The 13,503-nt window shown below is 39.7% G+C and overlaps 1 protein-coding gene across 1 annotated transcript in view; it reads right to left on the bottom strand.

The window, feature by feature from the left end:
* Nucleotides 1–12,939, bottom strand: part of avpr2ab (arginine vasopressin receptor 2a, duplicate b) — a 40,864-nt gene extending 27,925 nt beyond the window's left edge. The window contains exon 1 of the mRNA XM_072696056.1: nt 12,550–12,939. The gene's annotated coding sequence lies outside the window, so the exon portion shown is untranslated. The remainder of the gene's footprint in view (nt 1–12,549) is intronic.
* Nucleotides 12,940–13,503: the final 564 nt, after the last annotated feature.

The raw sequence follows: 13,503 nt of genomic DNA, 5'->3' as shown, positions 1-13,503 counted from the left end.
TTTGTTTGAAGTGATTCGTATCTTTACTTCATGAAGTCAGACTGCATGTAATTACTTTCTTTTGTTCAGTTCCTGCGTTTATCTTGTCGGACAAGTGCTTTCGTTGGCTCCTAATTCGAATCTTGGGCTCGGATCACTTCTGCAGTGCAGCTGTGTACAGGCATATAGGCTGTGCGTGTTGAATGTCATGGAGAAAAGGCTGTGTCTCTCAGCACTCATCTGCTGGATGACCCCATCGGTTACAGTTAGTCACCTTCACAACCAGAGCTCTTTCTCTTGAGAGGTAAAGACAACAGTTTGAAAGGAAGTCCTTCTCCGGCACAGCCCATCACCCAGCTCTCAGAGAACATTGTGTCCCACACTGGCTCAAGGTCACAGACCTGGACACGCAGAGAGGAGAGGTTGGGACAGGACACGATCAGGGCAGGAAAGGGACAAAACTGAATGATGTTACTAAGTAAGAATTTCAATTCCTATTCAGATACATTATGTTTGTATATGGTCAGTTTTCCAGACAGAGATTAAGCCTAGTCCTAAACTTAATCCTTGTTTGGGAAGGTGTTTTTGACAGATGACAAAAAGCAGCTCCTCAGCAGTTCTGATCCAAGTCCCATAATAAGAATGTCTTCAGCATCAGCAGCAAGTAAAACTTCCTAAGAGCATGAGGAAGAAACCCTGAGAGAATTCATGCACCGAAAGCTCTTGGCTGAACAGCACAATGGTTGAAAGTAAGATCAATTAGGCATATGATTAATGCCTTCAGAAACAGGTCCAGCAAATCACCAGCAATAGTGATAAATATACATTAGCTTTGGATACATATGCTAGGATTAGATATGAGAACATAGAAGTAAATTTAGCGTGAAAGGTGGTGTTCTTCACTGTAAAGCCCTCGAGCCTGTGAGGGACATCCCTGACACACATGCACAGCTCTGGAGTAATGAAGATATTATTCCAGATAATAGTCCAAGTATATTCTAATGAAGTAACACATTTCCGGCTCCCGAATGGTGCAACTATCTAAGCATTGGCCCTAATCATTGGGAGATTGCAAGTTACCTGATACGTGGTGATGGCTGCCCCCCCCCCCCCCCCCCCCATTATTGATGTAAGATTGTTCTCCTCTAAGCGTTTGGAGTTTGAAAGGATTCACTGTCCCAGGGCTGGTAGAACTGTGGGATAGTGTGGGACCTAGAAGGTAGGACTATATTGTGGTTTAAAATCTGGAAAAGTATAAGAAAATATATAATTATTCATAAAAGACTTTCATCACTAGGTGGAACCATTTCCTCTGTAGCCTGGAGTGCATAGTGATGTATTGAAAATACTATAAAACAATGAGATTCCAACAAAAAAAAAATCCAATCAAAATGAAGCACTGGCCTAATTGTGAGTTTCAGAAAGGAGCACTTCATGTGTCTTCATGTACTATCCTTCACGCTCCCAGTATTAATAGTGCTGTGTGGTACAGAGACACCTAACTAGGCAATGAGAAAATGTGGGGACAAAAGCTGAAATTTGAATGGTCCATTAAAATTCACGACAGGTGCATCTCTAATAAGTGGAATTTGGGGAGGAGGAACATGCCTGAAGCCCCACCTCCCTAATCTAACATCCTATACATTCCACCTCTACCTTGTTCACGTGTCTGTGCTACCCTCCACCCCCCTGTCACCTCTACCACCTTTTATCCCTGTCATCTATCATTCCTGGCTCCACATATCAGAGGTGGGACTGGCTTCCTACCACAAAGCAGAGGCCATGCAAACTCCAGCCCAAAACTCTTACAGTGTTCACCCAAATTATCATACTCATACCCTGAATTTCAGAACACCTTTCAGGAATGCAGCATAGTCCCCACTGCCCGTCATTCAGGTTGAAGAGAGGAAGAGTGGGAAGAATGGAGGGGGGAGGGGGGGGTGAGAAGAACAGAGGAAGAGACATGGGCAATGGAGAGAGAAGGGAAAGCGGTATGAAGCAGCACGCGTAGCGGGAGCCTGAGAAACGATGAAATCTCACATATTCAGTGTGTGAAAAGGTAAAGACGTGCTGTTTCTGCACCTCCTACCGAGAAGATTTCATTTATAACCAAATTAAATTTACCTGCTCTGAGTACTTCTACTTCTCAGATAATGCAGCTCCTGGACTGTAATGCTGTGCCCCAGGCAGGCACTAAACACTAATACTAGAGGGCACAGTATGTACTGTATGGCAACAAAACAATTATGGCCCAAAATATTATGATACAATAATATTATTAACTATCACTGAGTGTATACAAATGTAATGATATGATATATATGATGTATATATATATATATATATATATATATCCTTTATTTACTGTCTTTCCTAATGATCTCTTCTGATGTATGCAATTTGTTGGATGTCAACATGCCCAAATAAGAACTTCTGTCACACTCAAGTGGTAAACTAATGACTAGTTAATAGTCTTGTAATTCAAATCCCACAGAGATATTAGGGGGAAGAACACATGGATAAACGCAGTGGTGAACCATGACTATTAGAGCTGGGCCTTCAGTTCAGGCCAAAAATAGCAGAACATGGTCAAAATTGCCCAAAATGTCACTTCCTATTTATGTTGGTAGCAATGCTGCATTCAAGTGGTGTCAGAAACTGGGATATGGCAATTTGTCACTGGTAAATTGCACTCAAAGAGCTGACAGCCTAGTCCAACCTACAAGAGAGAAACTCATGATTTTAGATTAACATGAGTTTACTGGACACATCATGACGCACAGTCTTTTCCTTTTTTCAAAATGCTAAACCTGGTAGTGAAAGTGGAAAGAATGAATATCTTATGGAGTTCTATTTAAATAAAAAAGCAGGACACATATTCTCTGGACCTCCATCCTTTCAGGCACAAGCACTTGAATGGAGTAAAATTGTATGGAGTAGCCGGGCTTGACCCGGGGATTGCAAGTTCAAATCTACAGCCATGCTGCTTTGCCATCGCCTCCGGAGTCTGAGAGAGCACAATTGGCCGGGCTCTCTACAGGTGGGTAGATGGTTCTCTTTCCTCTTGTCACTCTTAAGCGATGTTGGTCACCACAGGGGTCTGTTAGCAGGTGCAGTGGAGCTGGGGACCCAGAGCTTTCCTCAAAGCATATCGGCTGCCCAGAAAGAGATGGTGGCTGGGTTTGCATGTATCGTAAGAAAGTCAGGTAAAGTCATATATAGTTGTATTTACATCTTGCATGTACAACCTTTAGGGAACACCTGAGTGCAGCATTAATATAAGATGTAAGGTCTTCAGTTCAGCTCCTGTAGGTCTAGGTGAGCTCACTTGTCTATAGATGCTGCGGGAAAACAAATGTATAGTACTGCTAAATTATGATCAATTAATTAGTATGGTAATCAGTGTAAGACCATTGGTAAAAGGCTTAAACTCAGGACTCATCTGGATGATAATGGTGAAATGCAAAATGTCCACATATTGCCAATAGTCTTCAAGCTCTAGCCTGCTCTGTTAGCTAGCTAGCATCTGCATCATGTCATCAAAAATATCTAGTAGCTCCTTCCTTTTAGTTTCACATATCCCAACTGAAGCCAACTGAAGAAAATAATAACAAGAATTGGTGTTTAGTGTTTAACTGGAGCACAGCACATGTCCCATTACACCTGACACCTTCACCGCTCCTCTCGTTCCACCCTTCCCGTTTCGTGTGTCTTTTTTTGTCAGTCATGGAAAAAAACAGCTCATGTGCGTGATCCAGTTCTCTGTTTGGTTAACCCACTTCCACACTTTTCCCCCTTTAATGTTCAATCCCTGCGCCAGATTCAGGTCAGCGACCCCAGCCTCTCTTCCCCTGCCGTTCCCTCGCTGTTCCTATAGGCAAACACACCCTCATTCTTCTGAGAGGCTCTCACTGTACACAATGTCCAGCCCTATGTGGACTCTTTCCTGTTTAGTAGCAGGGATGTTTGACTTTTGGTAACTTTTGACAGTTATATTAGCTCATCTTTATCCACTGCTTTAATGGAATCATAAGGAAGTGAAAGGCAATATTAAGCTCTGTTTTGACTGAAGACTGAAGAACTGACGTTTTGACTAGACTGGACATATTTTACATAGTATTGTACATTTTAACTGGACAGAACAATTACTAATGCCATCATCTAAAATATAAACATTTCTAGGCAAATTCAGACATTAACTAAACATAACAAAATAAAGAATCAGTTCCTTCCGCCAAAAAAGTAGTTCCACAACCAACAAGTTTTTGCCAGTTATTCATTAAGGTACCTGTTAAGACCCTTTATGCAGTCCAAGATAACTGCTGATACTATACGTTTGTACAGATATCAGAGTCATAGAACTGTCAAAAAGATGCTATAAATGAGGAGACTGACTACTGGTTAAAATGTGGATGGTAGTGCTTGTAATGCTCAACACTGGCGTACTTTTACGGATGAAGTCCCGCCCTCCAACAAAAAGAGCCAATCAGCTTGCTGGTTATGCCACAAGCAGATGAGGGTCGATGTGCAATACGGGGGGAAACCCCATTTGAAGCCAGAGGACATTGAAAAATCATGTTTTCTGCATCACTGAGCCAAAAGCAGAACTATTCATTATGTTTTTGTTAGATTTTATCAGTGATTTCAAATATGTGTTTAAAATGGTAATTTGAACTTCAGTTTCCAGTATTCTGGTCTCTCCCCATTCATAGAGATAGACGCCCGGTCTTGTCTGGGCATAACTTTGCTTCAGCTCAGCCTTGTGAAATGTTGTCAGCGGGGTGGTACAGTTTTAGTGTGATCACAACATCACAAATATCTGCCCAGTTAAAATGCTTCTCAACTAAGCAGAGTGCGAAAAAATAGATTTAATATTAATTTTGTTAGGGTTACAAAAGGACAACCTCAAGAGGTGCAAGGGGTAGGTTTTGCCATGACCCCCACAGTTCCCTGACTTCAGCAAAAATCTGTGGATAGATCTCAAAAGACCAGTGCAGCAAAACATGATACCTGCCAAAGGGGGTTTTACTCAGTACTGATCATGCAGGGTTTCCCAAACTTTAGTTTCAGGCCCTTTTCATTTTTTTGTTGTTTTATTTATTTATTTTGTTATTTAGGATGCCTTTTGGAAATCATCTTTTACGCGTTTAACTATTCACAGTAGAATTCATTTTGACCTGGGATGCCCAAAAATGCCGCCATATAACGGAGCATGATAATGGATTCGCGATTCAGAAAATTACAATTTTAGCATTGCATTCACGCACAGTTCTTTTTCACAGGAAATGAGTTCCATAAACAGTGAATTGATTTTCTTGAAGCATAAGTTGGACCTGACTGGCCTTTTAAAGAAAGGCGAGCAGACACTGCTGTAAAGCGCTTAAGATGACATTTTCCACTGGACGTACAATACAAGCTGAACCCATTATCACGCCGCATTTTGTCACGTTGTCATATCAATAAATCGCATTTAGGACTTGTGTGTGGGAGGGCAGTGCATAAGTGCTATATATATATATATATATATATATATATATATATATATATATATATATATATGTCTGTGTGTGTGTGTGTGTGTGTATGTGACAGATAGAGGGAGACCTTGGGTGACTGTAGTACAAAAATACCATGTTTATGTCCTGGAAATGGGCCCATATGCACTAATGACCGGGACACACACACACTCATTAACTCCACATAAGCTGCCTTGTTCAAACACATGCTGGAGAGAGAGCTGCCACATGACGCTTTGCACCACAGGAAAAAAAACACACCTTCTTCTTTACACTCCGTCCCATGTGGTTTAAAAGACACGTTACTCTTTCCCTGCAAATGTTAGCAAAACAAATCCGAGACCCCGATCACTCTTAGCAGACGGCGGTCCACTCTCCACTCCAGTACAGGACCCATATACATGGACCCAGGGCTCTCACACAGCACTTTAAAACCACTTCCAGTTTGAGAAAGCCATTTGACCCTTTTATGTTCCGGGCATTCTTTGAAGTAAGACATACACCACCGTTCAAAGGTTTGGGAACGCTTGTCATATTCATAGCTGCTTTTACTTTATTCAATAATAATTACTAAGTATATATGCAGATTAAATAGATGTACATAGTGAGAAGGTCTTTTATAGGGGGATTTATAGGTTCTCCATAATTCAGAGGATTTCTTTACAGTGGTGGTGATAGGAACCGGGGATCACTTCATCCACAATGCAAATGTATTTATTTATTTATAACCATTTTATTTACTACACTGGGCTTACATTAATATTACTAGTTAAAATCATTATTATTATTATTATTATTGTTATTATTAATAATATAATAATAATGTTTGTAATATTACTAGTTATTATTATATTCTGAATATTACTGTCACACACAGTAACAAGCTTGTGTTATCAATGCCCTACTAGCTAGCATAAATAAAGCCTATGCTAACGTAGCTGCTGCATTTGCTGGTTAAATTGAATGGAATATGTATTTTTAGTAGATTATACAGTTATAAGAAGCTTCAACCAAAACATTGTGATTAGCTAACGTTAACTGGTCTGTTGGATGTCTGGCTTTCTTTTAAATATTTTTATCTTGTAAATATTTACGGACGTCCATTACTCTTCTAAAAAAAAAAACAAACAAAATAAACTGGCTCTGACTGACAGCATTAGCTGCTCAAGCTTTTGGAAAGCTGCTGGGCCATTATAGGAAATGTAGTGCCTGTAGTGAATTTGTGTGGCGTGTCCATTTTGTTCTGCTCAGCAATGCAGGATAAAATTTACTTTTTTGCTGCGAACATGTGCCCCAGTAAATTGGGTGTATTGACACCTCTGCTTGATGATGGTAAAAATATATATATCTTTTGGATGATAATTTCCTATTAACATCCTTTATGTATCCTCCCACCATGAATGGATTTAACCTCTTAAACAGCGTATGGACCACCGGCGGGCTGAAAGTATTAGTGCAAACTTCTATTATCAGACAATAGTCCCACAAGTTTGTACACAAGTCCCTGTAGTTACTGAATAATGCACCGTAGTGAGTAATGAGCGTTTCTGTGTTAAGGGCTTAAAACTGCTTAAAACAAAATGTGTGTTTTATCACACTTTCATCAAATTAAATGATCATAAAACAGTATTTCAGGCACCAGCAATAGCTGTTGCATGCAATAGCTTTCTGTGAGATAGCTTTTAATTCCATTAAACTCTTTGGATGTCACCACTACTGAGAACAATTCTATTAAACAAATGAATATAAAGTTATTAAATTATAAATACTATACTGTTATTTAATATTTCTGAATGTTTTGTGTATTAAGAAGTGCAACAAGTCAAAGCTCTTTGAACTGTACCAACGTCTGCTCTTCTTTCCATTCCCATTTTACCACATTTGGGACATTTGTACTTATTCAAAGCGACTAGGCCAGGGCTTGTGAGTACCTTAGTATGCCACTCAACGGGCAACAGTGTTCCCTGCTATGTTACACAGAGCCTTACATAACAGCCAAGCCAAAAACAAAATACACCACTGGGTCATTTAATTCTAGATATGTAAATTACACTCTATGTGCTCAGAGCACATGACGCTGAGATGATAAAAGCAGGCCAGACGTTTGATGTTTGAACATTATGGAGTGTTGAACTTTCCATGTTGGAAAAATAACATCCTAGATGTTCACGAAAAGGCTGAGAGTTAAATATATTTATTATGACTAGCACAGTACGTCTGCAGGGAATTTCCAGTTGGTGTTCTAAAAAAGATGAACTGAATCTATATAATCTAATTTGCTAAAATGACGTTATCACTAAAATTCCATACAGTTACATGAACTCAGGATGGATAACTTGGCAGGGGCTGTTGAATGAACCCATTATACAGTGTTCATCAAACTCTCATCTTTATATGAAAAAAGACACTGCTGCAGTTAGGGAGTTAGAATCTATCAGCATTGACTTGGATGTTTTGCAATGTGCAAATGACTTGAAATCTGTTCTCCAGGGGTTCTTTAGGGAAGCTAAGGGTTCTATATCCAGCCATTACAACTCAAAGAACCACCTGAATTCTTAAATGCTTCTTGGCCTCATAAATTAGTTCTTTCCTCTTCTAGAAAACTTGTTGTATATGGTTCTATATAGAATGGTTCCACAATTGTTATGCAGATCACTCCTTTGGGGTACTACATAAACCAATAATGCTTAGAATTAAAAACTACTATTGAGTCAAGGAACCCCTTTTTAGTCCAACGTTGAACTCTTTTCGCTTAGAGTGTACAAGTACACCATTAAAATTGGTTCTTAAGCAATATTTCTTTATAGCACACGTAGATCATAATAGGAACCTTTAAAAATGGTTCTACTTAGAATTAAAAATGGTTCTACTATTGTCACTATTAAGGAACCCCTTTTCAGTACTACGTTGAACTCTTTTTGCTTAGAGTGTACATGCACACCCTTAAAATGGGTTTTTAAGTATAAGCAATAGTTCAATATAGCACAAGTAGATCATAAATAGAACATTTTCCATATGTGTTTTCAACTGGGATGGTGATTTCAAGCTTTGGAACGCTGGTGTGTGGATACTCCTCGGCTATCATCTTCCAGTAGCTGATAGCAGTGGTGGGCATAATGCTGGTAATGAGGTAGAGTCTTGTCGCTGGTTAATGTTACATGAGAGGTTAAGTTAGACAGTCTGCCCTATAGGACTTTGTAGCTGCCCACTGCACATTAATTCAGTTTCTAAACAAACTTGAAACCAATTGACTTCATTCAATTGAATTGCAACAGAATTGTCACTTATTATATGCACCTTTAAAAAGGTGAAGGGAGGTTAAATAATAGCAGTGGTTATAGAACCATGACAATTCAAAGAACCGTTAGAATGCATAAATAGATTTTTGTTTTCCTGGTTATATTGTTCTTCATAGACAAGAACAACCTCATATTTATGGTTCATATCGAGGCATTTGAACAAAACTGCTTCTATTTAGCAACTGGTTCTCCTATTGTCGAAGAACCCCTTTTCAATACCTAACAGAACTCTTAGCTTCGAACTCTTTGCTTAGAGTAAACATGTACACCCTTAACACTGAAAGAGCCGGGCTGAGCTGGCCTACTTCTGCCAAGGGGGTCTTTAAGGGTTCTTAAGTAAAAGCTCTAAAATAGTTCTATATAAAATGATAGCAAAGGTTCTTTAGTTGCTGGGAAAAATGTGCATATCCTTTAAATAACTTTTAAAAATTGGTTCTATATAGCACCAAAAAAGGTTATGCTATTGTTACAATCTAATGAATCAGTACTATGTTGCTATGTTGAACCCTTTTTGCTTTGAGTGTACATGTACACACTTAAACAGGGTTCTGCAAGGGTTATTAAGCAAAAGCAATAGTTTTAAACAGAATCATGGAAACTGAAAGAACTATCTAGATGTGTAAATTGTTTTTTGTGCCGACAAAAGCGTGTATATGGTTCTTTAAATAACTGCTTAAAATGGTTAGAACCTTTAGAAAAATCAATTTCGCACCAAAAAAGTTCTACTACTGTTACAAGCCAAATAACCTTTTTTTTAGTACTACGTTGAATTATCTTTTTGCCTTTGAGTGTACATGCAGACACTTAAACGTGCTTCTTCAGTGGTTCTTAGGCAAAATCAATAGTTCCACACAGAGCCATGAAACTGAAAGGAATACCTGAATGTGTAAATGTTTTTTTGCCTTTCTAAATAGTATATTTCTAAGTATATGTATCTCTATGTATCTCTATGTTAAATAACCCCCTTTCAGTACTTTGTTAATCTCTTTTTGCTTGGAGTGTATATGTACACCCTTAAAATGGGTTCTTAAGTACAAGCAGTAGTTCTATATAGAACCATGGGAACTGAAATAACTCAAATCTGACTCAAATAACTGAAATCTGAATCTTTAAATGGTTCTTTACCAGGCTAAATAGTTATATGTTGTTCTTTAAAGAACTTCTTAAAGAAAAGTAGTTATATATAGCACAAAAAAACACTTTTTCAGTTCTATATAGAGCCATTTTTTTTAGACTACAGATGACTTTAACCATAATAAAAACCTTTTCTACATGTACTTACAAAAAATGTTCTGTACAGCACCAATAAGGTTCCACTATTTAGTGAACCTTTGGAGTTCACTGAGTTTGAGGATGGTACGTTTACAGGAAAAAGAAAACCATTGATAACATGTATATTAATGGAACAGGATTAGATTGCCAGGCAGTTTGGTCTACTCATCATGAATTGATGAAAAAAAAGTGAGTTACAAGGTCTCTAACATCTTGGAGAGATCTCACTTCCCAAATCCAAATCGAAATCCACTGTACAGCTCCTCACCAGCGACTTAAGAGGATTTTCTTGCCTTTAAGCATCAGTGCAACTTCACCCACTGAGAAATGAGCTGCAGAATCAGGCCTTTTGTTTAATTTCCGTTTCTTTTGTTTGACTATGCTGGAATAAGGCTTAACTCCAGCTCACACCTGCCCTCGTACATAATGATGACAGATTTACAGTGCAGATTCACCGCAGCTACCCGCTCTGCGCCTGCTTTACTCCCGTTCGGCAGCCTCGCCTCACGCCTCACTGAAGGCTTTGAAATATGTTTCAGTTGTTTCCATATACATTTCTGCCCCTATACAAGCTGTCCAGCAGGTTCAGCTCGGGCAAGCTCAGCCCTCACACCAACCAGACACGGGGCAGAAAATAATAGACCAATGAAAGCAGAACCCAAACAAAGATCTTCTGTGATTCATGAATTGTGACTTCAGAGAGGCCTCCTAATAATCATACATGACATAACCAACGCACTGACCAGCAATGCGTGAGTTTATTGTGGAGGATTATGGAGCAGCTTAAAGCCCCAATTAAAAGAAGTGTGCAAAGTGCACACAGCAATCAGTGGCACCCTGGCCCCTGCGGACCCTGTGCATCCCTGCCCCCACGGCCCCACATCATTTTATGAACACTCAATAGATGGTATTGTGTGCATTAATTATTCCAGCAGAAATGAGCTGCTGAACTGGTGTGTAATGTTACATAGAGGTGAGTGTGTCCTATATTCTCTGCAGTCGGGGTCCAGTCTGTCCCCTCCACTGCGTGCGATCTAAAATAATGATCCCAGTATTGCTGCTGGTGTATGGCCACTTTGTGACTAGTTCACTTCTGAGATGCAGATAAAGCAGATAAACCAACACTCATACAATTAAAGTCTGTAAAAGGACTCTTTAAAATTATGAGAACAGGAAAATGGGTCTGTAAAGAAGGCTTCTGTAAACGAGGTGTGTAAAGAACCTTTTCCACACCAGATGAAAGTGTTTCCTAGAACTGTACATCCAAGACACTACAGTACCAACAACAATCATCATCATCTATTCATTTTGCAAATCTGAACAATGATAACAATTATTATTGCATATGTTATTATTTTCATATAACATTTCAACCTGTCAGTATTATTATTATTAGTAGTAGTATTACTGATGATGTTTAAAGGTATAATAAAAATAGGTATAACAACAACAACAACAACAACATCAACAACAACAATAATAATAATTAATAATAGTGGCAACAGCAATTAAAAATAATTATAGTTATTATTATTATTATTATTATTATTAATAATAGTTTAACAACAGTTTAATAACAGTCATAATTATTACTAGTAATTACTACAATTATTACTACAATTATTTCTCATGAATAATACCAATAACAATTAGAATAATAATGCTGGTCATGATCACAAACAGCAGCAATAAAAAATAACAATAATACTACTAATAATAATCATACTACTCTCAGCATAACGGGTTCCACATAGCACCCAAAAGGTTCTTTGTGACAATAGTGGAACCTTTTTTTTCTGGTGCTGTATAGAACCATAAGACCACATACAGAACTAGAGTCCTGGTTCTATTAATTATATTAGAGAACCCTTAAAGAACCCTCTTTTTTATGCTCCCTCTGAAGTCTGAAACGGGCAGCGTGCGTATGTGCATGGAGTGTGTGTGTATGGAGTGTGTGCATAGTGGGTGTATGGAGTGTGTGTGTATGGAGTGTGTGTGTATGGAGTGTGCGTATGGAGTGTGTGTATGGAGTGTGTGCATAGTGTGTGTGTATGGAGTATGTGTGTATGGAGTGTGTGTGTATGGAGTGTGTGTGTATGGAGTGTGTGTATGGAGTGTGTGTGTATGAAGTGTGTGTATGAAGTGTGTGTATGGAGTGTGTGTATGGAGTATGTGTGTATGGAGTATGTGTGTATGAAGTGTGTGTATGAAGTGTGTGTATGGAGTATGTGTGTATGGAGTGTGTGTATGGAGTATGTGTGTATGAAGTGTGTGTATGAAGTGTGTGTATGGAGTATGTGTGTATGAAGTGTGTGTATGGAGTTATTTTAGTGGTCATTCTACTCCGTATTAAACAGCAGCAGCAGCAGCAGCAGCTCTGAACAGCAGCTCGCGGGGCTCCTCTACACACCGCGGCTCGGTTCGGCTGCAGTGTTACACATAGCGCTACACACAGACATGACACCAGGTACCGCGCTACTCACTCAGCTCTCTCTGATGCCCACTAGTCCACTTTCTCCTCTTCTCCACTAACGGCTCCTGCCGCTCTCTCCATAAGCCTGCCTCCTCCCCGGTCTGCTGCTGAATCAGTCCCCCGCCGAAGTTTCTCTCAGTGTTTGGCGGAGGGATATTGAAGGTGAGTGTTGCCTGCTCATTATATTAGTTACCACTGTGTTGTGCAGTGTGTGTGTGTGTGTGTGTGTGTGTGTGTGTGTGTGTGTGTGTGTAAAAGCAGATGCACAGTCAGAATAACCTGGGTCTGCTCTCTAAAGTCTACAGCTGTGATCTGATCCCCTTTCACTCATACAGAGGTGGATGAGGAAGGTAATCAGTCCGCGTGGGTTCACTTATCGACCAGTCTGCTCTTCTACAGCCTCCTCTACCCTCACACTCCCCAACCTTACTCTCTCTCTCTCTCTCTCTCTCTCTCTCTCTCTCTCACACACACACACACACACACACACACACACACACACACACACACACACTCTATTACCTCCCTCTCTCTCCCTTTCTCTCCACCCCTTCTCTCTCTGTTACACACACATTTCTCTCTCTCTCTCTCTCTCTCTCTCTCTCTCTCCCTCCCTCCCTCCCTCTCTCTCTCTCTCTCTCTCTCTCTCTCTCTCTCCCTCCCTCCCTCTCTCTCTCTCTCTCACCCTCCCTCCCTCTCTCTCTCTCTCTCTCTCTCTCTCTGTCTCTCTCTCTCTCTCTCTCTCTCTCTCTCTGTCTCTCTCTCTCTCTCTTTCTCTCTCTTTAACCCTTTTCTATCTCTCTCTATTTCACTCGTCTATTTCTCTTATCTTTTTTAAACGATTCTCTCTCTCTCTCTCTCTCTCTCTCTCTCTCTCTCTCAGTCTACCCCCCCCTCTCAATTTCTCTCTTTCTCTCATTCTTTCTTTTTCCCCATTATTTAGTCCTCCCTTCGCCCCTCTCTC

The sequence above is a fragment of the Salminus brasiliensis genome, chromosome 14 (assembly GCF_030463535.1).
Source record: "Salminus brasiliensis chromosome 14, fSalBra1.hap2, whole genome shotgun sequence".
NCBI classification, from domain to species: Eukaryota; Metazoa; Chordata; class Actinopteri; order Characiformes; family Bryconidae; genus Salminus; species Salminus brasiliensis.
This window is presented reverse-complemented; position numbering and strand designations above follow the sequence as displayed.